This window comes from Lathyrus oleraceus, chromosome 6 (assembly GCF_024323335.1).
Source record: "Lathyrus oleraceus cultivar Zhongwan6 chromosome 6, CAAS_Psat_ZW6_1.0, whole genome shotgun sequence".
Lineage (NCBI taxonomy): Eukaryota > Viridiplantae > Streptophyta > Magnoliopsida > Fabales > Fabaceae > Lathyrus > Lathyrus oleraceus.
The window spans coordinates 178,083,290-178,105,983 of record NC_066584.1 but is presented as its reverse complement, the minus strand read 5'-3'; positions in this window follow the sequence as shown (position 1 = coordinate 178,105,983).

The window sequence follows — 22,694 nt, the reverse complement described above, 5'->3', positions numbered from 1 at the left end:
TAAACAATTAAAAATATGCACAAAAACATTTAATTCATGAAGAATACCAAAACTAATCCAAAAAATAATTTTAATTCAGAATATGGAAGATAAAAATATTTAAAGATTTTTGGTGAAAGTCCCATATTTTTTGGATTAAAAATGGATTTATTATGAATTAAACAAAAATAAGGTAATTAAATGAAAAATAAGAAAATGCTAAAAAAACAAGGGCCATCAGATCTCCCTCATTAAATGAGGTGGCAAATCTGATAGCCAAGCACGTGCTATCCACCATAGACTATGGTCAATGCATCACACGCGTGGCAATCAAAAGAGATGGCCAAGATTAGAAAATGAGAACCAGATCAGATGGCTTAGACCTTGCCAACGCAGCACCGGAGCCCTAGCTCCGGTCATCTTCTCCGATGGACCTCACTGGACTGGTCCACCCTCAACCAAATGGAAAATTAAAAGTGAGTACATGTTTTTGAAGGAAAAATGCCCAGGAGCACGAAATTGACCTCCATTTCTTCCAATTCCAAGTATATTGGAAGATAAATGGATTTGAAATTTGAGGTTCGTGATTTGAGTTGCTTCGATTTGACCTCAAATTAACTCAATCTTGTTGCCTAAATTGGTAGGCCTTCGGCCAACCAAAAATCAAAGAGAATGATGAAGAATTGAGATGAAAAAGGCTATGAATCCTTAGAGTTTAAACTTCAAAATAGAAGGTGAAATTCAAACTCGATTTCAAAGAAATCTTCAAGGAATTCTATGGTGTGAGGTTCTGAGATCTCTTGGCAAAGCTTGGGAAAGGTGTGTGTGTAATTCTTGAGGCAATGAACTTGTTTATATAGCCAATGGAATTCAGTTTTGCACCCTTTGAATTTTTGACAAAATTAGAAACTATAGTGAATGGATGCATGGGAAATGCACTAGGCCCAATCAATGATGCAATCAAACTTCAATTCATGCATAATGATTACTGAGGTCATCATATGGAAGCATGCAAAGAGAAATGATCATTTGAATCCAAAACTTGCCAAAACAAACCCAACAAAGGAGCCATGCGCAAGTCCCTCAAACCTTGTCCAAATGAAGTAATCTTAGACTTTTTGAAAAGGTGACATCAAGGGAAGAAACTTTCATGTTGAACACTTCTCCATTTGAAGCTTGGATTATGATGAATTTTGATGTGCAAGTTTGAGAAATCAAACATAATTGAAAATTTTCTAAACCAAGTCAAATATCCACTTCTTCCACCTTGAATAACTTTTGATATGAGCTTCAAATGGAAAACGTTCCTTCATAAAAGTTGAAGATCTTTCACTCCTATTCAATGTGGTCACAAATTTGACCTCGTTTGGATTTGGCATGAAGGCGTTATTCATTTTAGAAGTTGAGAAAAATTGCTTGTTCAATGGTAATGGCTCAAAACGACCTATAATGTTCCCTTTTGGCACATGCCATTGCAAGTTGAATTTGACATTTCTCAAAGAATAAAAGTTGGAAAGGATATCTTGAAATTGATCATTAAACTTATATGGCCTTCATATCATAAAAATTGATCAAGTTATGGTCCTTGGAAGTTGACCTCTTAACTAGGGTTCAGACAAAATGACCTATAATCTTTCACCATAAAAAATGACTTTCCAAGAAAAACTAGCTCTTGATGTCAACATGAAAGTTGTTTGGAATTAATAAAGAGTAAATTTTATCTTGGAATTATTTTCACATGACATATATTGTAGGAGATATGGTCTAGGGAACCCCAGTTTTGACCAGTTGACTTTCTCTGGTCAACTACCTCGAACCTACTTGCAAACCTGAAGTTCTCTTGATCTTTGGGACTCATGGAGGATAATATATGTATAATATGATTTAATATGGATTATCCTTTTATATATGTGATCAAATAATGAAGAAACTTTCCAAGGAAGTCACACCAAATGCCTAGATGAAATAGGGCCTCCAAGGAAAACAAGCTTCAAACTCTTGATGATTTCTTGATAAAGATGGTAAGTGAAGATCATGGGGATCCATATATGATATCTAGAACCAATGGGAATCATCTCTTAATTGATCTCCTTGCACTGAGGGTCTCAAACCCTAATTGTGAGCTTGACGAGGCATTGGTGGATGCACGCACTACCTATAAAAGAAACAAAGCTATACATAGACATACTTTTGGTATTTTGGTTAGTAAACAAAGAAAAATAAAGTATGATACAGTCAAATTTTCTTGGTGATCTCTCCCAATGCAAACCCAATGAATGAGGGGTAAGGAGGATGCCAAGGTGTGATCCCAAAGCCAATGTATATGATGAGATAACATGAGGGATCTTAGGGTCAAAATTGGGGTCTTATAAACAGCCCAAGGGGTTCATAAATCCAAGCTTTCCAGATTATGTTTACAAATTGAGGAAATTTCTATATGGTTTAAAGAAAGCACCTATGGCTTGGTATGAAAGGCTCACTGAGTACTTTATCAATAATGGATACAAGAAACGAGGAACAGACAAAACTCTGTTTGTAAAAGAAGAACATGGTAAACTCATGATAGCTCAAATATATGTTGATGACATTGTGTTTAGAAGGATTTCGATCCAGATGGTACAACATTTTGTCAAGCAGATGCAATCTGAGTTTGAAATGAGTCTTGTTGGTGAACTAACATACTTTATGGGGCTCCAAGTCAGACAGATGGATGACACTATCTTCATTTCCCGAAGCAAGTATGCCAAGAACATAGTGAAAAAGTTTGGCATGAACAATGTAAGGTATCAAAGGACATCTTCACCAACTCACTTAAAACTAACCAAAGATGAAAAAGGAACAAATATGGATCAAAGCCTGTACTGGAGTATGATTGGTAGTCCTGCTTTATCTCATAACTAGGAGTCTGTGCTAGATATCAATCTGAACCCATAATGAGTCACAATATTCAAGTTAAAAGGATTATGAAGTATATCAATGAAACCAGTGAATATTGAATGTTGTATTCTCAAAATGCAAACTCTTCACTTACTTGGTCTTGTGATGCTGATTGGGTAGGTAGTGCTGATGATAGAAAAACCACTTATGGTGGGTGTTTATTTTTGGGAAATAATCTAATATCTTGGTTCAGTAAGAAGCAAAATAGTGTGTCCTTATCCATAACTGAGGCTGAATATATTGCTGCAGGAAGTTGTTATTCTCACTTGATTTGGATGAAACCAATATTAGAAGAATACAATGTCCAACAAGATGTCATGACATTGTATTGTCACAATCTAATTTCTATTAACATCTCCAAGAACCCTATTCATCACATCAGAACTAAGCATATTGATATCCTACATCACTTTATTATAGATTTGGTGGAAGAGAAAATTGTCACTCTTGAGCATGTAACTACTGAAAAGCAACTGGAAGACATTTTTACAAAAGCCCTAGATGAAAATAAATTTGAAAAACTAAGGGGAAAATTGGGAATTTGTATCCTTGAAGAATTATAGAAATTACTGAAGAAGGGAAAAAGAAATAAAATTTTCTCATCCCTCCACTTAACTGTGCATAAAACTCAAAGTCCATCATTACACATTCTTTTTATTTTCCCAACACGGCACCCTCAAGCTAACCTTTGCATTCTCTCTCTCAAACGCATACTCGGACAACTTCATCTCTCCATCACCTCTCCACCAAAATCATCCAAAATGTCAAAACTTTATGTATCCACTCCAAGCAAATCTTCCAAAGAGCATGCATACCCTAATAATAGTGCCACTGAGATAGATCTCTCAGATGTCATGATTGATGTTATTCCTCTATCAATCTTTCATGTCCATACAACCCCTGTGATAAAGGCCATAACCTCTTCCTCAATAAAAAATAAGCCTATAAAAGTAAATACCTCTTCCACCTCCCTCCATAACTGCGAGAAATATGACTGATCCTGAGCCTCCCACTAGAGTATCTTAATCCCATCAGCATTGAACGTAATGTTGGTATGAATGAATATTTCTCAACTGCGACAAATGTTGTTGAAAATGTTGAAGCTTTTTGAACCAACAATAAACCTAGACTTGTTACTGCCTTGAGTAAATGTAGTGCGATCATTGTTGATAGAGATGGTGTTGATAAGAACATTTGGGTGCTGATCTCTTAAGTTTTAGGGATTGACCCAAAACAAATGTTGTGCCGAATGTATCCATATCCTTGGCCCAATCCGATAACAATTCTGAGAACCCCAGAAATGATCCTGATGTGCATGCACCTACTCTCTCTCCTAGGAAATCTCAAAACAAAGAAAGGACTGAAGATATTCTTAATGAGTTGGGTAACAAAGATAAAAACCATGTTGGTCAACCCACTAACATTGTTAATATTTAGAAATTGGACTTTGATGATGTTCCTATCAGGCAAAGATTGGCTTCTGGCATAGCTAAACAGTTAAACAATAGGAAGGGTCAAGATGTTGGATCCTCCAACACTCCCACTAAATCTGTCAGGAAGAAGGCTAATGTTGGTCCCACTAAATCTATCAGGAAGAAGGCTAATATTGGTCCCACTAAAAGATGGAGCAAGGTGGTTACTCCTACACCTAAGAAGAAGTCTCTAAAAACGAAGGAAGTTCCTACTGAATCTAGTGAATCTGATCAGGATTTCAAACACAATGTTCAGGACACCATCTTGACTTCCAGAAAGCAAGCCTCTGGGAAGAAAATTCCAGCCAACATTGTTGAGGTACCACTTGACAACATCTCTTTTCACTCTGTGGCAAATGTTGGCAAATGGAAATATGTTTATCAAAGAAGGTTAGCATTGGAAATGGAATTGGGGAAGAATGAATTTGAATGTAAAAAGGTGTTGAGATTGATTCAAGAAGCTGGTCTGATGAAAACTCTAATAGGTTTTGGGAAGTGCTATGATATGCTGGCCAAAGAATTTATAGTGAACATCTCCAAAGAGTGTGACAACAAAAGGAGCAAGGAATTCAAAAAAGTGTATGTCAGGGGAAGATGTATGGATTTTTATCCTGAAATAATCAATGGGTTCTTAGGAATAAATGAAGAAGAGCAACCTAAAATTGAAGTTTCTGACAATGTCATCTACAAAGAGATCATAACTAAGCAAGTAAAAGAATGTCCAAGGAAAGGAAAATTGTTTGTTAGTGCCTTGAGTGTCAAGTATGTTGTTCTCCATAGAATTAGAGTTGCTAATTGGGTGCCTACCAATCACACCTCCAATATAGCTATTGGGCTAGGTAAGTTCATCTACATTGTTAGGACCAAGTAAAATTTTGATTTTAGCGCTTATGTTTTTTATCAGACTATGAAACATGTTGCATCTTATGTGGTAAAAATGCCAATAGATTTTCTCTCTTTGATTTATGGAGTTATCCTGGGTCAACACCTTAGGATATTGATCTATTCTGACAGAACTTGCAAAAGGGACCCTCCTCTCTTATTGCATTATAGACTGCTCACTAGGAAACATGTCTCAGACATTGTCATGACAGCTGGACATACTTCTTCAAGGTCCAATGACTGAACAAGCATTCTTACTGGGTTGAAAGACACATCCATGACTTTGGATGAGACTATAAAGATCTGTACTAAAAGGATATGCAAATTTGAAATGTTGATTAAGGCTCTTTCTGAAGAGGAAGGTGGTGAGAAAGCTAATGGAACTGATGAGGAAGAGGAAAATGAAGACAGGACTTCTACTAGTGATGAGGAAGAGACTAGCAGTGATAAAGATTAATGTTCTCTAGTTCTTTTGTGTGTTAGTCTTGAATTTATTGTTTTTTATGGGTTGTGCCATGGATTTATTTTGTGCATCCTTAGGTGCTTCTTGGTTTGTAACCCTCTTAATCTTGTGTAACTGACTTTGATGGTATGGTAATTATGTTTTGTTTTGACAACTTTATGGCTAAAAAGGGGAAGTAGTTAGAGTGTGTTACTATGTTGGACTGGTATGTTTGTTTGGTTGGATGGGTTGCTTTTTGAGGGGGAGCATATGCAGGTATGTAGGGGGAGTCTCCCTTGGGGAAACTCAGCCCATTGTTCTAATACTCAAGGGAAGCGCCTGATCTAGTGATCTGGTTTTGTTGTTCATAATGTCAGGAACAATGTCCTAACATCCTGTCTAAGATAGAAGGATTTTTTTCTTGTGCGCCTTTATTTTTTACAGTGTGAGGCTTGTTGATTCGTTGTGCTTGCCGATGTTGACTGTGTGGTAAAGGATGTTGTATGCTTTCTTATTGATATACATCCCCTTGCCTATCCCTTCTATTTATTGAAAGTTGACCATTGCAAAGATTGTTTTAGCCAAAAATTACCAAAGGGGAGATTGTTAGGTTTATCTTTTGGTGATTGACTGCTTTTTGGAAAAACAAGTATTTGCAAGATGTTGAACAAGATGTCCTGACATGTTGCTTCAACATTCAACATAATCCAGCTTGCATTAGTTGTTAGATTTAGTATCTTTAATTGTGCTTCCTACTGATTCTATGAAGAGTTAGTTTTGGTAATCTATTGCGTGTTTCCCTGTGATTGAACAAGATCGTATCTTGACTTGTACACGAAGGAACAATGTCGAGACATATTAGAAAACATTTGATTTAAATTGAATCGTATCTTCAGATGATTGAGAAGAGATCTTGGAACTTCTTCATATCAAAGACCGAAGCCCATGCGCATCACTACTATATATAGAGGAGTTTTTAACCTAGGAATGTATCGAAGTAGTGTAGAATTGTGTTATCATTAGGGTATCAGGTGTGTGTTTTATGTGAGCCATTCGAGTAACACATTGATACTTGAATTGGACTGAGTGTATTCAGTTGTAATTTACTATCCCTCAGAAGCTTTTAAGAAAGAGTGGATTGTGCTTTTCTGTTGTGTATTATCTTGTGATTGAGGGAAATAAGAGGGGTCTCATATCTAGGGTTGCAATATATAGAAACGTCCATAAGTAGCGATTAGCATAGAAGTCTGTAAACATTGAGGTTGTTTAGGACTTCAAACTAATTATGTGATAGTTGATTTCCTTCCTAGCTTGGTAGCCCCCAGATCTAGGTGATGTTGTACCGAACCGAGTTGACAACTCTGTGTGTTATTGACTATTTTATTTATCCTGCTATTGACTGTTGTGTGATAATGTGCAGACCTTGAGGTCATGACATCATGTTCAACATTAGGGATCTGCTTTCTAGAATTTCATATCCGCTTTTGGTAAAGCTAGATATGGAAGATGGTTATCAGGCGCTTCTCATCGATGAGGTTTAGCTGGTCAAATCGGGCTTGTACCCACTCAACTTCATCAAGCTTGACATCGGTCAAAATCCTCAAGGAAGGAATCTCTACTTCAATAGGAAAGACTGCATCCATGCCATATACTAGAGAGAAAGGATTTTCTCCAGTGGAAGTGCATACTAAGGTACGGTAGCCATGCAATGTGAACGAGCACATCTCGTTCTAATCTTTATAGGTTTCCACCATTTTCTACACGATCTTCTTGATGTTCTTGTTAGCTACCTCAAAAATGCCATTCATCTTGGGCCTATAAGGTGATGAGTTGTGGTGTTCGATTTTGAAGCTTCGGCATAACACTTTCATCATTTTGTTGTTAAGGTTAGATCCATTATTAATAATGATCTTGTTTGGGACCCCATAACGGTAGAGGATTTCCTTTCTTATGAATCGAGCCACTACTTCTCTTGTGACATTGGCGTGAGAAAAAAATTCCACCCATTTTATGAAATAGTTTATGGCTACCAAGATAAAGCGGTGTTCGTTCAAGGCAGTTGGCTCTATGCTTCTGGTTAGATCAATGCCCCACATGGAAAATGGCCAAGGTGATGTTAGGACATTGAGTGGTAATGGTGGCACATGGATCTTGTTGGTGTAGATTTGGAATTTATGGCATGTTTGGATGTGGCGGTAACAATCAACCTCCCTAGTCATCAAATAATAACCAGTCCTTAATATTTTCTTTACCACGGTGTGTCCACTGGCGTGCGTCCCAAAAGATCCCTCAGGGATTTCCACTATAATCTGGTTTACTTCTTGCTTGTTCACAGATCTTAGCAAAACCGAATCATAATTTCTCTTGTATAGTACCCTTCCACTTAAGAAGAACTTGGATTACAACTTCTGAAGATACTTCTTGTCGGTGATGGATGCGTCCACAGGGTATTCTTGGCTTTCTAAGAATCTCATGATGTCATAGAATCAAGGATGATCGTTGGCATCGTCTTCTGCTACCAAACAGTAAGCAGACTCGTCCAAGTAGTCGAGGTGAAATGATGGTGCTTCATTATTCTATTTAACCTTAAACATGGATGACAGAGTTGCCAAGGCATTGGCCAATTTATTCTCTTCTCGAGGAATGTGGTTGAATGTAGTTTTGTCATAGTACAAGATCAATTTTAGGACATGCTCCTTGTAAGGGATGAGCTTGTGATCTGTAGTGTCCCAAATTCCTTTGACTTGGCTAATAACCAAGGCTGAATATCCGTAGACTTCAAGGATTTTGATCCTAAGATCATTTGAAGCTTCAATGCCAAAGATACACGCCTCATACACTGCCATATTGTTTGTACATTTGAAACACAACCTTGTAGTGAAGGGGAGGTGAAAACCAGTTAGGGAGGTGACGACTGCCCCAATGCCATTGCCATGAGCGTTATAAGCTCCATCAAATACAAAGGTCCATCAAGATCCAGGCTCTGGTACTTCCTCGGGGCCAAGGATGTTGCAGTCTCTAATTAGCATGATGTCCTCGTCAAGGAATTCAAAGCGCATAGACTAGTAGTCTTCCAAGCGCTGATGTGCAAGATAATCAGATAGTACGCTCCCTTTGGTAGTGTAGCGGGAAATTCATGATCATCAAGCTATTGACAAGCCAGAGATCAAATAACAAGAGGCGCCACCGCGCTTTTATTGTTTCCAAGGGAAAAGGGAAAAAGTATGAACAAAACCCAAAAATAAGAAGTTTTCAAATCAAAACTAATAAAAAGTCAGAGATCACATGTAAGAGGGTTGGTTACAAAGACGGAAGGTGTTATCACCCAAAGTGTCCTAGGTACTCCTAGGGAGCCCTTTTTGTGTGCATGTGTATTTTGTACAAAGTGATATTTACAAAAAAATGGAAAGGAGGGGTGAGAAAAGAATTCATTAATTATATTTTTGTGTTTGACAAGACCTTCGGTCTTGTGCCTACGTACCAACCTAAAAATGAGGGATCAAAACCTCGTAGTTCGTGATACAAATTTCAAAATGGATGCATTGTTTTTAACAAAAATTAAGTTTGAAAGGCACAAAGGCCTAAAAATGGTTTGAATGAGTTAGTTCTTTTTTGCTTTTTGAAAGTTTAAGTCAAGTATTGTTAAGTTTATTTACAAGTTTGATTTAAGAAAAGAAGTTTGAAAATGCAATGGCATAAGGCCAAAGTTTCTATCTTTTTTGCAAAAGTGGTCAAAGTTTAGAATAAAAATAGTTCACACAAAGAAGATTTTGAAAAATTGAGGGAGAGATTTTTGAAATTAAAGAAATGGGGAGAAGATGAAGAGACTATCCTATGTACAGAATTAAAAGATTAGAGTTGAACAGATCTGACCACATGGGTAGCAATCCAATAGACAAGAAATGTCAATAGAAGCCCAGAATTCCCTTGGAATTTTTTTGAATCAAGCAACACACAAATGCACAATTATATTATCTTGAAGAGCAAGGCATCAAATAAAGATGGCCACATCCAAGCTTATCCATTCCACGATCTTCTCCAAAAATAGCCCATGTAATAGATGAATTCCATAAGTCACAAGTTTAAAATAACAGCTTCACAATGATCATGTTGCAGATGAACTTAGGGAGGTCTTTAGAGATGTATCAGATGAATTTCAAATTGCAAGCACTTGGTTATCAACAAATTGGCATTGGCCAAATCCTTTAGCATAGGAAGGTTGCCTAGATTCTAAGTCCATTTGTCCAAGATCAAGCCAACAACCCACTCAAAAGTTTTTTAGTGTTTTTTGTTGTTATTATGTACACTGATGGTCAAAGACCACAGAAACAAGCAAAGTATACACAAACAAAATATATCACACAATATGGTCCAAATGGACAAGTGAAAATTGCATTAACATAAATAATTAGAATGATATGAACAATGGCAAATGGAATAGAGTGCTAAAAATAAATTGCATTAAAGTAAAAGCTTGAAATTACAAGTTAGTAGTTAATTGATTAGGAGTTAGTATTGTTTTGATTTTGCTTTTCATTTTCAAGACATTCTTTGGAGAACACTCAACCCAATTATCACAAGAATGAATCCTTGAGCCAAAGGAAGGAAAGAAGGCCAAGTTTCCACACAATACCATGAAAGAGGGGATACTTACAATCTCATTAACTAGAATGCTTACGCCTTTTATGTTACAAATTTAGCGCTATGTTAAGCAATCGTAATTGGACTTATGTAGAAGTCACAACTATTTGAGGTCGGGTAATAGAATTTTTGTGTTAATGCATGTTAGAGACATAGTATAATGGACTATGCTCATGAAACATACCACACACAAAAAGAATATGCAAAAGGTGTGGCCTAATCTCATCCACACTCATGTCAATTTTTCAATCAACTAGCATTAAGACTTTGAGATGTCATAGGCCAAATGGAATGAATGAATAAAGAAAGGGAATAAGATGAAGTGGGAGGGGAATGACTCAAAACACAAATTGATCATATGAGGACTTTTACCAAATTAATATCAATCTTTACCAAGGCCCAACAACAAGAGTTAAACATAAACAAGTCATCACAATTGGTCAACAAATTTATTTGGCATTTAATCAAATTAAAAAAAATATCCTAAAATAGTGCATTTAAATTAAATATTGTTTATCCAATTCCTGAAATCTCATCAAAACACCAAAGAAATGATCATGAGATTTGTCATAGGTCAAACAAGGTCAAAGGACCTTGGAAAAAAAATTCATAATTTTTGGACATTTAAAAATATTTTTAAACAATTAAAAACAAATGCAAAATCAACTAATTCATGAAAAATATTAATAATGATCCAAAAAATGATTTTAATTCCGAATATGAAAGAGAAAAATATTTGAAATTTTTTGGTGAAAGTCCCATATTTTTTGGATCAATATTGAATTTAATATGAATTATTGAAAATAATGCAATTAAAATGAAAATTAAAATATCAGAAAAAACGTGGACCACTTGATCTCCCTCATTAATTAAGGTGGCGGATCAAGTGGTAGAAAACGCGCTATCCACGATGGACTCAAGTCAGCGCGCTGCACAGTTGGTAATCACAATGGACACGTGAGATTAAAACAAATCAAGAGGATCATGTGGCTGGGAGACATGTCCGCGCATCGCCGGAGCTGTAGCTCCGATCTTCTTCTCCGGTGGACCTCACCGGACTGGTCCACCATCAAACATCACCAAAATTAAAAACAAGGACATGATTTTAAAGTAGAAATGGCACTGAGCTTGAATCTGGCCTCAATTCACTCTAACTCCAAGTATATTGAGAGATACATGGAGTTGAAATTTGAGGTACATGAACTAAGTTGTTTCGATTTGGCCTCAAAGCACCTCAATCTTCTTGCCTACATTGGTAGGACTTCAGACCACCAAAGAATCAATAGAATTGAGCAAGAATTTGAGAGAATCGAAGATTTCAAAATTTCTGGAAAATACCTTAAATGAAGGTCTAGATTCAACTGATCTTGATATTGCTTGTGCTTGATCTCACTCCACTTGCTTGCAGAAGAAGGATTGGATGCTTACAAGGCTGTGGATTCCTGGAGATTTGAATTTTAAAACAGTGGAAATTCAACCTCAAATTCAAATGAATTTCTCAGGTTTATCCTTTGCAAAGTGAAGGTTTGAGATGGGGGATCAAAGCTGGCGCGAATGTGTGTGTAATTCTGAGCAATTGAGGCTCTATTTATAGATGAAATCATTGATATTTGCACACTTGAAATCACTTTCCAAATTTGGTCATTGATGATGCATGGGTGCATGCGCGCGCATAGACCTATAAAATCATTTCCATAAGTCCACAAATGAATGTTGGATAGTCTGAATTCAGCTTGGATTGCAAGGCAAGTGTACATTTGGATTTGAAGTTTGATCCTTGCCTAGTGATGTCACCATGTTCATGCCATGTGCAGCCTATGCATTCCTTCTCCAAAATGGATGAATTTGAGCTCTTTGGAAAGGTGAGATCAAGAGGAACAACTTTCATGTTCAATACATTTTCATTTAGATCTTTGAACTTGTAGAAATTTTAGGTGGAAGTTTGGAAATTTTGGACATATCATAAATTTTCTAAGTGTCAATCCATATGTCTCAATATTCCACCTTGCTTAACTTCTTATATGAGTTTCAAATGAGAAAAGTGTCTTCATCAAAGTTGTATCTCTCTCAAATAAATTCAAAATGGTAACCAATTGCATGTAATTTGGATTTGAAATGATAGAGTTATGCATGTTTTATGTTTGGAAAAATCACCTAGTCAATGGTATAGGTCAAAAGTGACCTATAATGTAACCTCATATCACATGCTTAAAAAGTTGAATTAGCTCCCACTTCAAACATCAAAGTTTAAGTAGACACATTGAATTTGATTGTGCAACTTAGAAATCTTTCATATCCTAAAAATTGAGCGAGTTATGGCCTTGGGAAGTTGACTTTCAAATTAGGGTTTAGACAAAATGACCTATAATGTTTCAACATAGAAAATGATTTTCCCAACAAAACTAGCTCTAGGTCTCAACATGAAAGTTGTTTGGAATGTCATTTAGAGTAACGTTTTACTTGGAATCATTTTCATATGGTAAAAATTGTAGGAGATAAGGTCTAGGGAGACCCAGTTTTGATTAGATGAATCCATCTGGCTAACCACCATCAACCAACTTGCCAACTTCCAATCCTCTTGAGTTTCTTGGCTCATGGTAGATCATATATATATAAGATGAAGAATTTTTAAGTTCCCCTTGAGAAATTTGATCAATTGGTGAGATAGCTTGTTGGAGAAGTTACTTAAGATACCCAGTCAAACTAGGGTTTCCAAGGCAAATCACCCTCAAACTTTTGAAGAAAACTTGATCAATTTAACATGTAGAGAACATTGGGACTCATATATGATGCTTATATAACCATTCTTAAATCAATTCTTAGTTATGCTCTTTGTTCATGAGGGTCTCAAAACCCTAGATGTGACCTTGATGAATCAATGGAGTCATGCCCTTCCTACAAAAGAGTCAGACAAATGCAAAGGCACATTTTTGGTATTTTGGTTAGTGAAATGATAAAATACAAGTATGATACAATCATAGAGTGCTTGGTGATCTCTCCCAAAACAAACTCAATGAAAAGGGGTAAGGAGGATGCCAAGGTATGATCCCAATGCTAATGCTTATGATGGAATTACACGAGGGATCTTAGGGTCAAAATTGGGGTCTAACAAGTAGCTTTTTGAGTGACATGTCTAATGTCATACTCGGTTAAAGACATTTTCCAACGGGTTACTCTATCGGTTCGAGCAGGCTTCTCGAAGATGTATTTGACAGGGTCCATCTTGGAGATTAACAACATTGTATGAGTGAGCATATATTATCTTAAGCATTTAGCAGTCCAAGCTAGTGCATAGAAAGTATTTTCAAGCATTTAATACCTATTTTCACAATCAGTGAATCTCTTGCTTAAGTAGTATATTGTGTGTTATTCTTTATGAATCATATCATAAAAGAGTGTGACAATGGCTCATTGGTATGTTCCGCCAGCATATCATAAAAGAGTGTGACAATGGCTCATTGGTATGTTCCGCCAGCATTTTTTAGTCTAAAAGGCATGACCTTGTAACAGAAGGTGCCCCATGGGGTTATGAAAGTGGTTTTCTCCATATCTTCTTGAGCCATTCGGATCTGGTTGTAACCAGAGAAACCATCCATAAAGGAGAAAACAGAGAATTTAATGGTGTTATCCACTAGTACATCAATATGGGATAGTGGGAAGTCATCTTTAGGACTTGCTCTATTCATATCTCTATAACCTACACACATTCTCAATTTTCCGTCCTACTTGGGCACGGGTACAATATTAGCAATCCATTGGGGGTAGTTGGAGACTGCTAGAAAGCATGTGTTGAGCTGTTTTTGCACTTCCTCCTTGATCTTCATAGCCATGTCATGGTGAGTCCTTTGTAGCTTTTGCTTCACGGGAGAACATACTCTAAGTGGTAGACGGTGGACCATGATATCAGTATCAAGACCGAGTGTGTCTTGGTATGACCATGCGAACACATCCATGTAATCTTTCAAGAGCTTGATCAACTTCACTTTGACTTCTTCTTGTAAAGCCAAGCCTACACTGACTTCCTTAGCTCCCTTATTTGTTCCAAGATTGACCACTACAATTGATTCCTCATGCGGTCGTATGACCTTTCACTCTTGCTTGAGTAGTCTTGTTAATTCATCAGGGTGCTCGTAATCTTCATCATAATTCTCGTTGGCATGATCAATCGGGTTATTAAAGTCATATGAGACTATAATAGAATTGTCATTAGTGATCTGCATAATTTAAGGGTCATGCTTTTATTGATGTGAAAGGAGGAAAAATGATTTGAAGAAAGACAAAATTTTATGAAAAAAAGTATTGCCATTTTTTTTTAAAAAGTGAATAAATAAATGAAAGACAGGGATCACAAAATTGAATGTGAAACGTCGATTTTTCATTAATTTGATAAAAGGGGAAATTTCACGGAGGCCCTACATATGATTCCCCTCATCCCTTGGGCACGACATGGGTTCTTTTGATTGATAAAAAAGGGGGAAAACAAAGGAAATTACTTCTCGATCATTGCCACTTTAGGTAATTCCAACATGGTCCATTTGGTGGCACCCCTTCCTTTGGACTTCTTGAAGACCAATCCTTCTTCTTCTTCAGCATCTTCCTACAAGGCACAAATATGGTCGTCAACAAGGTGCCCAACACTCGAGAAATAATCTAATAATGGGAGCACTTGTCCCTTCTCAGCCATTGGCGACGTCTTCTTCAAGTTTTGGGAATTGTATCCCAATCCCAAGTGGTCTTTATTGTTAGGAAACTCAAGCATTCTTCCCCATCCTTCGAGGTGTCCATTCCGTATGATAGTAAATGCATCTTTGAGGGAGGCCATTGGAAGTTCAACATTTTTTGATTCATCCGTTATAGGGAAAACCATTTCAATGTTGACAATTTCAAACGACTGAAATGAGATTTCCTTCATTTCTCCCTCTACGTCAACGTATCGGAATAACGCGAGATGACTCACCATAATACCCTCATCACCTTCCACGACCACCAGTTTGTTGTGAACAAAATTTTTTAACCTTTAATGGAGCGTCGAAGTAACGGATCCGGCCTAGTGAATCCATGGTCTTCCAAGTAGGAAACTATAAGATGGATGGATGTCCATTAAAAAGAAAGTGATGAAGAATGTATGGGGGCCAATCTTCATAGGAAGATCTACTTCATCAATCACGGACCTCCTTGATCCATCAAATGCCTTATTATTATCTCACTCGGTTTCATCACGAGTCCTTCAATGGTCAACTTTGTAAGAGAACTCACGGGCATTACATTGAGAGAGGAATCAATGTCTACCAAGACTCTTGATAGCACTGTGTCCAAGCACTTAATAGATATGTGAAGAGCTTTTATATGATTTCTTCCCTCGACGCGGAGCTCCTCGTCATTGAAACCCAAGCTTAGACTGGTACCTATGTTGTTAACTACTCCTTCGAATTGGCATATTGATATTTCTTGTGGTACATGGGCCGTTTTCAAAAACTTCACCAAGGCATCCCTGTGTGCTTCTGAGCACATCAGCAAAGACAACATCTATATTTTTTATGGAGTTTGGTTAAGTTGTTCAACCACTCAATAATCGCTTCTTTTTGTGATGTGCAAAAACTCATCTACCTCATTGGTAGGTAAATAGTCTTTCCTTTACTGAGTATCATCAATCTACTTGCCCTTGTGTAGGGTTGAAAGAACGCTAGTACCAATTGGAGGAGGTGCAGGTACAAAGATCCTACCACTTCTAGTGACCCCTCTAGTCTCGGATATGATGATTATCAGGTCATTGGACTTCATAGGCTCTTCTTGAATTTTTGGGCCATGAATGTATACTGAGGAGTCATACACCCATGGAACTTCCTTTGTATCATTGTAGGGGAACAATGTTGGGACCGTTATTACCATTGGAACAATAGGATTTATTGAGAGAGTTAACTGGGAGAGACTGTACGGAATTTTTAGCGGTGGAACTTCATCGCATGGTATTTCGAGAATGGATACGTCTTTAGTTGTAGAGGGGCGATCTATTAAAAATATTCCTTGATTCATCAGGCTCTGAATGGAGGCCTTCAAGATTTCACATTGTTATGGGTCCTTTAAACAATGTTTATATGTCTTTGTACAAACTGGGAATGTGTCACTTCTTATTAACACGTTCTTGAAGGAGAATTGCGATCCAAAACGCAGCGGAAATTATTTTTTTTTCCTTTAGTGATCCTTACGAATGGGCATGATCAGTGATAGAAATCGTTACCTCTTGTGGCGATTGAAACCTTTGATGCAGATCTAAGGAGTGATCACGAACGTTGAATGGTGACACCGCTTCTACTCAGTCAAGATGAACGGATTCCTTCAATCTCAGTGCTAGCAACTACGAATGAAGGCTTTGAGTGAGTGTGTGTGTGTGTGTGTGTGTGTGTGTGTGTGTGTGTGTGTGTGTGTGAGAGAGAGAGAGAGAGAGAGAGAGAGAGAGAGAGAGAGAGAGAGAGAAACGAAATTTCATCTAAAAACAATGCTTCTGCACAAGGGTTCTATTTATAGAACCACTTGTGTGGGCTGTAAGCTAAAAAGCGCACTTAAGTGTATGTGGCCCATATCTTATTATATACCAAAATCACTTAAGCGCGTGGTACCTTACCATATTTCTTATTCTACTTAAGTGCACCATACCTTACGATGTTCTACAATTCACTTAAGTCCACCGTACCTTATGGTGTTCGTTATTTACTCTATCTCTCATCAATCCGTCCTTTTGTGTGTGACCCTGTAGGTTTTCGCGGCACTGGCAATTATACTAAATCACGTATTTAACATAAATCATGTATCTAGCAACACATCACTGCTACTCAAGACACAAAAATGTCATGTGAGATGACAAATCCTTTTGTGATAATACTTGTGTGTATAATTACCCTTTTGCCTTTATGTCTATATTGAACATAAGGTATAGACTGTGTCATCCTTGTCCAGTTCAATATTGCGCCCTTAGACATTTATCCTGTTATGCAAGATGGGAAAATTCCATCTAGGTCACTCATGTCCCTCAGCATGCTTCGTGGAGTACACATCAACTATCCTTATGGTCATCCAATTACGAGAAATGTTTGATCAACAATAAAACACCTGACTCTACATCTTGGGTCCGTAGTGATTTCAGGTCGAAGGGTGGTACACACCACTATCACCATGAGAATAAATTATGACACTTTTCATAATATTCTATATAGTATTCTCATAGTGGGTCAATCCAGTATAAATATTACTCCTAATATTCATATCTATGTTTAAGACTTGATAACTCCTAATCCATGATCCATGAGATGCGATCATCATTCTATATACATAGTAGTATTCATTCTTTAATGTTATCCCACTTCACAATAAAGCTCAACTACAGATACTTTAAGAATAATGTCCTTATGTTTAATGGGATCTCACGATTAAGTCACACTTGATACATTAAACAGACTAACTTTTCTAGGGACTTTATTAAACAAACATAATAAAGGAAAAAAGTCTTTTATTATTAATAAATAATTTGATACAAGTACCAAAAGTATTGGCCTTTAGGGCTTACACCAACAATCTCCCACTAGAACTAGAGCCAATCAGGCATACCCATAATGCCCATAGATCTAGTATGGCCATCACGCCTCTGTTGCGCAAAAGGCTTTGTCAGTGGGTCAGCAATATTGTTAAGTGTAGGTACTCTACATATTTTTACATCTCCTCTATCCATTTTCTCTCGAATTAGGTGATAACGCCTAAGTATGTGTTTCGACCGTTGGTGAGATTTAGCATCGGTTATTCCAATTACAGCAAGCTCTTCCTAACCTCCATATATCAAGAATGAGTCCTTAGTCCTTCTCGAACACTTAAGGATATTCTTGACAACTACACAATGAGCATCACCGGGATCAAATTGGTACCTATTCGTTGCACTTAAGGCATACGGGACATTTGGTCGAGTACATAACATGGCATACATGATAGATCCTATTGCAGATGCATATGGAATCTTATTCATGCGATCCCTTTCTTCCTTAGTTGAAGGGGATTATGTTTTTAACATACACATGCCATGTTGTATAGCTATGAATCCTTTCTTGGAATCATGCATATTAAAGTGTCCTAGCACTTTGTCTATGTATGTACTCTGACTTAGGCCAAGCAGTTTTTGTGTTCTATCTCTATAGGTCATGATTCCTAATATATAGGCTACTTCACCTAGGTCCTGCATAGAAAAGCGTATCCACAACCAAGACTTTACTTGTTGCAGGGTAGGGACATCGTTTCCAATGAGTAATATGTCATCTACATATAATATCGGGAAGACGATCATGCTCCCACTAACCTTCTTGTAGACACAAGGCTCATCTTCATTCTTTATGAATCCATATTGTTTTACTATTTCATCAAAATAAAGATTCCAGCTTCTGGAAGCTTGCTTCAATCCATAGATTGATCTTTGTAACTTACATATCTTTTGGGCTTCTTCTAGTATTTTAAATCCTTCAGGCCATGTCTTGTACACATCCTCAAGAAGATTCCCATTAAGGAAAGCAATTTTGACATCCATCTGCCATATTTCATAATCATGATATGCAGCGATAACAAGTAAAATCAGAATAGATTTAAGCATTGCAACTGGTGAAAAGGCTTCATCATAGTCAACTCCATGAATTTGTTTATATCCTTTTACAACCAGTCTTGCCTTATAGGTATGTACCTTACCACCCATGTCAGACTTCTTTTTGAAGACCCACTTGCATCCTATAGGGTTAACTTCTATAGGAGGCTCTACCAAGGTCCAAACCTGGTTTGTGTACATGGAATCCATTTTAGATTTCATGGCTTCTAGCCACTTCTCAAGCTCGGGACCAGTTATGGCCTCTTGGTAGGTCACAGGCTCATCTTGATCCATGAGTAATACATCACCTTGATCAGTTATGAGATATCCATATCTCTCAGGTAGGTGATGTATCCTGCTTGACCTACGCTGGTCTTGTTCTACTTGAGCAGGTTTCTCTTCTATAACTACTTTTGTTTCCTCCATTGGTGTATCAATACTTTGTGATTCTTGAATTTCTTCAAGCTCCACTTTCCTCCCACTGATTCCTTTGGGAATAAAATCCTTTTCTAGGAAAACTCCAGTTCGAGCGACAAACACTTTGCCCTCAGAAGGATTGTAGAAGTAATACCCTCTTGTTCTTTAGAATATCCCACAAATAAGCATTTGTCAGATTTGGGCTCAAGCTTAGTTGAAATTTGTCGTTTCACATAAACTTTACAACCCTGAATCTTCATATAAGACATATGTGGTTCCTTACCACTCTATATCTCATATGGTGTCTTCTCAACCTTTTTGGATGGAACACGGTTAAATGTGGAAGTTGTTGTCAATAGTGCATGTCCCCAAAAGGAGTTTGGAAGATCGGCGTGACTCATCATGGATCACACCATGTCTAACAAGGTTCAATTTCTTCTCTTAGATACACCGTTCCATTGGGATGTTCCAGGAGGAGTAAGTTGGGATAGAATCCCACACTCTTTCAGATGGTAATCAAACTCTAGGCTTAAATACTTACCACCTCGATTTTGATAGAAGAGTTTTAATATTCTTACCTAGTTGGTTTTGTACTTCATTCTTGATTTCCTTGAACTTTTCAAAGGACCCTGATTTGTGTTTCATTAAATACAAATAACCATATCTACTAAAATCATCAGTAAATGTGATGAAGTACTGAAAACCTCCTCTGGCTGGTACGTTCAGGGGTCCACATACATCAGTATGTATGAGGGCCAAAAGATTATTATCTTTTTCACCGTTTCCTATGAATGGAGACGTTGTCATCTTTCTAATTAAACAAGATCTGCATGTCTCATATGATTCATAATCAAAAGAGTCCAAGAGTCTATCTTTATGGAGTTTGGAAATGCGTTTCTCATTTATGTGGCCTAATCGATAATGCCAAAAGTAAGTTGGATTTAACTCATTACGTTTCATCCTTTTAGTATTAATGTTATAAATAGGCATTTCAAGATCAAGGAAATATAGTCCATTGTTCATTTGTGCAGTAGCATATAATATATCATTCAAATAAATGGAGCAACAATTATTTTTTATTATAAATGAAAAACCAAACTTGTCCAAACAAGAAATAAAATTAATATTCCTGCTAATTACAGGTAAATAATAACAGTTCTCTAACTGAATTATTAAACCACTAGGTAAGTCGATACATAAGTTCCTACGGCTAAAGCAGCAACCTTTTCTCCATTGCCAACTTGTAGGTCAACTTCACCTTTTGCCAAATCTCTACTCCTTTTTAGCCCTTGCACATTGGTACAAATGTGAGAATCGCATCCAGTATCTAATACCCATGATGTAGAAGTAGATAAATTAATTTCGATAATAAAAATACTTGAAGTTGAAGTCTCTACTCCATTCTTCTTATCTTCCAGGTACTTTGGGCAGTTTCTCTTCCAGTGTCCGGTCTTACCGCAATGGATGCAGGTGCCTTCCTTTGTTATGCCTCCATTAGGCTTCAAAGCAGGTGCAGTGGATTTGGGTTTGGCAACTTCCTTGCCTTTCCCTTTACCACCCTGCTTGGTGGGTCTTTTGTTCTGTCTCTTTCCATTTCCGATCATCAGAATGGACTTCCCTTTTGACTTCAGATTCGTCTTAGCAGTTCTTAACATGCCTAGTAGTTTAGAAAGAGATTTGTCCATATCATTCATATTGAAATTAAGGACAAATTGACTAAAGCTATATGGCAATGATTGTAAGATCAAATCAGTCACAAGTTCGTTTCTGAGGGGAAAACCCAACCTCTCATGGTTCTCCACATACCAAATCATCTTGAGCACATGGGGACCTACACGGGCTCCCTCAGCTAACATGCCTTGAAAAGGGCTTTTGAAACTTCAAACCTCTCATGCCTTGTCTGCTCTTGATAGAGCATCATCAAGTGTTCAATCAGATTGAACGCTGCCATGTTCTCATGTTGCTTTTACAATTCTAAATTTATGGTAGCTAGCATGAGGCAAGCAGTTCCATTGGCATCATCGACATGCTTCTTATAAGCATATATTTCTGCGTTAGGTGCAGAACTAGGAGGTTCCTTTTCAGGAACTGGTTTCTCCAAGACATACAGCTTTCTATCATGTTTGAGGACAATCCTCAGAGTTTGTTGCCAATCCAGAAAATTTGTCCCAGACAATTTTTCCTTATCAAGGATTGATTGCAAGATGTTGTTAGATGTGTTCGTTGTCATGGTAATCTACATTAAAAATATTAAAATATAAGTATCACTAAAATAATATATTTAATTAGACCTTTAATTAAATATGCTCCCACAATTTTACTCAAAACAAATGACCTTCATCATTTGATTCGGAAAATCCCGTTGGAAGATTTTCTAGTGGGTCGTGATCCACATTTCACTTTGATTTAAGTCCGTGTAGTAGGATTACAAAAAATTGGGTTATTTAGGTAGGAATTCCTTCCAATTGTATCTAATACAACTCTCGAATATTTTAGTTGGGTGAATAACTCCTTATTCCAATCCATCATATGGATCATTTCCAACTCTTGCTTCTAAACGTATATAATCTTATTATAATTTGTTTAGTTAAATTTGACCCATTGTTTTAGCAATTGGATATTACAATTATCCCATCGCACCTTACTAATATAGAACATGCACCTCGCGTAGGCGAAAACTGCATTATTCGATACTAGTCTTCATTAGTGCTAAAACTTGGAAAGCATAAACTTAATATTTAATTTGAGGGAATTTGCAATTATTTTGATCTCACCAGCTTCTTTATCATATAAATCGTGTCTCACATGTGTAGCACCTTAAATTTGCCCCCGACATTCATGCATTCATTTTTAGGTCATTTAACATTTCATATTGCATTTCATCATGTCAATCAGAATTAGATCCAAGAAGCTTGAATATCATCCAAGACACTTTGTGGTTTCTATCTGGGTGAGCAGTCAACACAAGGGAATGACTTGAGTTACTTCCAACATGTTCAAATGGGGTCTATTCATCATTCGACATACTACTCTTGAAGGAACAAAGGTCCAGCGCACAAGTTACTAATTTGGAAAGATGACTTGAGTTGTCATGCTCGCTAGGCGAGCAGAATGGTTCGCCTAGCGAGCCACCAGAGTCTGAACTATCATGCTCGCTAGGCGAGCAGTTTCTTCGTTAGGCGAAGCCTGCGCATTTTGAAAATAAAAAAAAATATAACAGAAAGGATTTTGGACTTGGACTCTCTCATTTGAGCCCACAAAGCCACGAAAATCAGAGTATAAATTATGAAAATTTCATTGAGCCAAACCC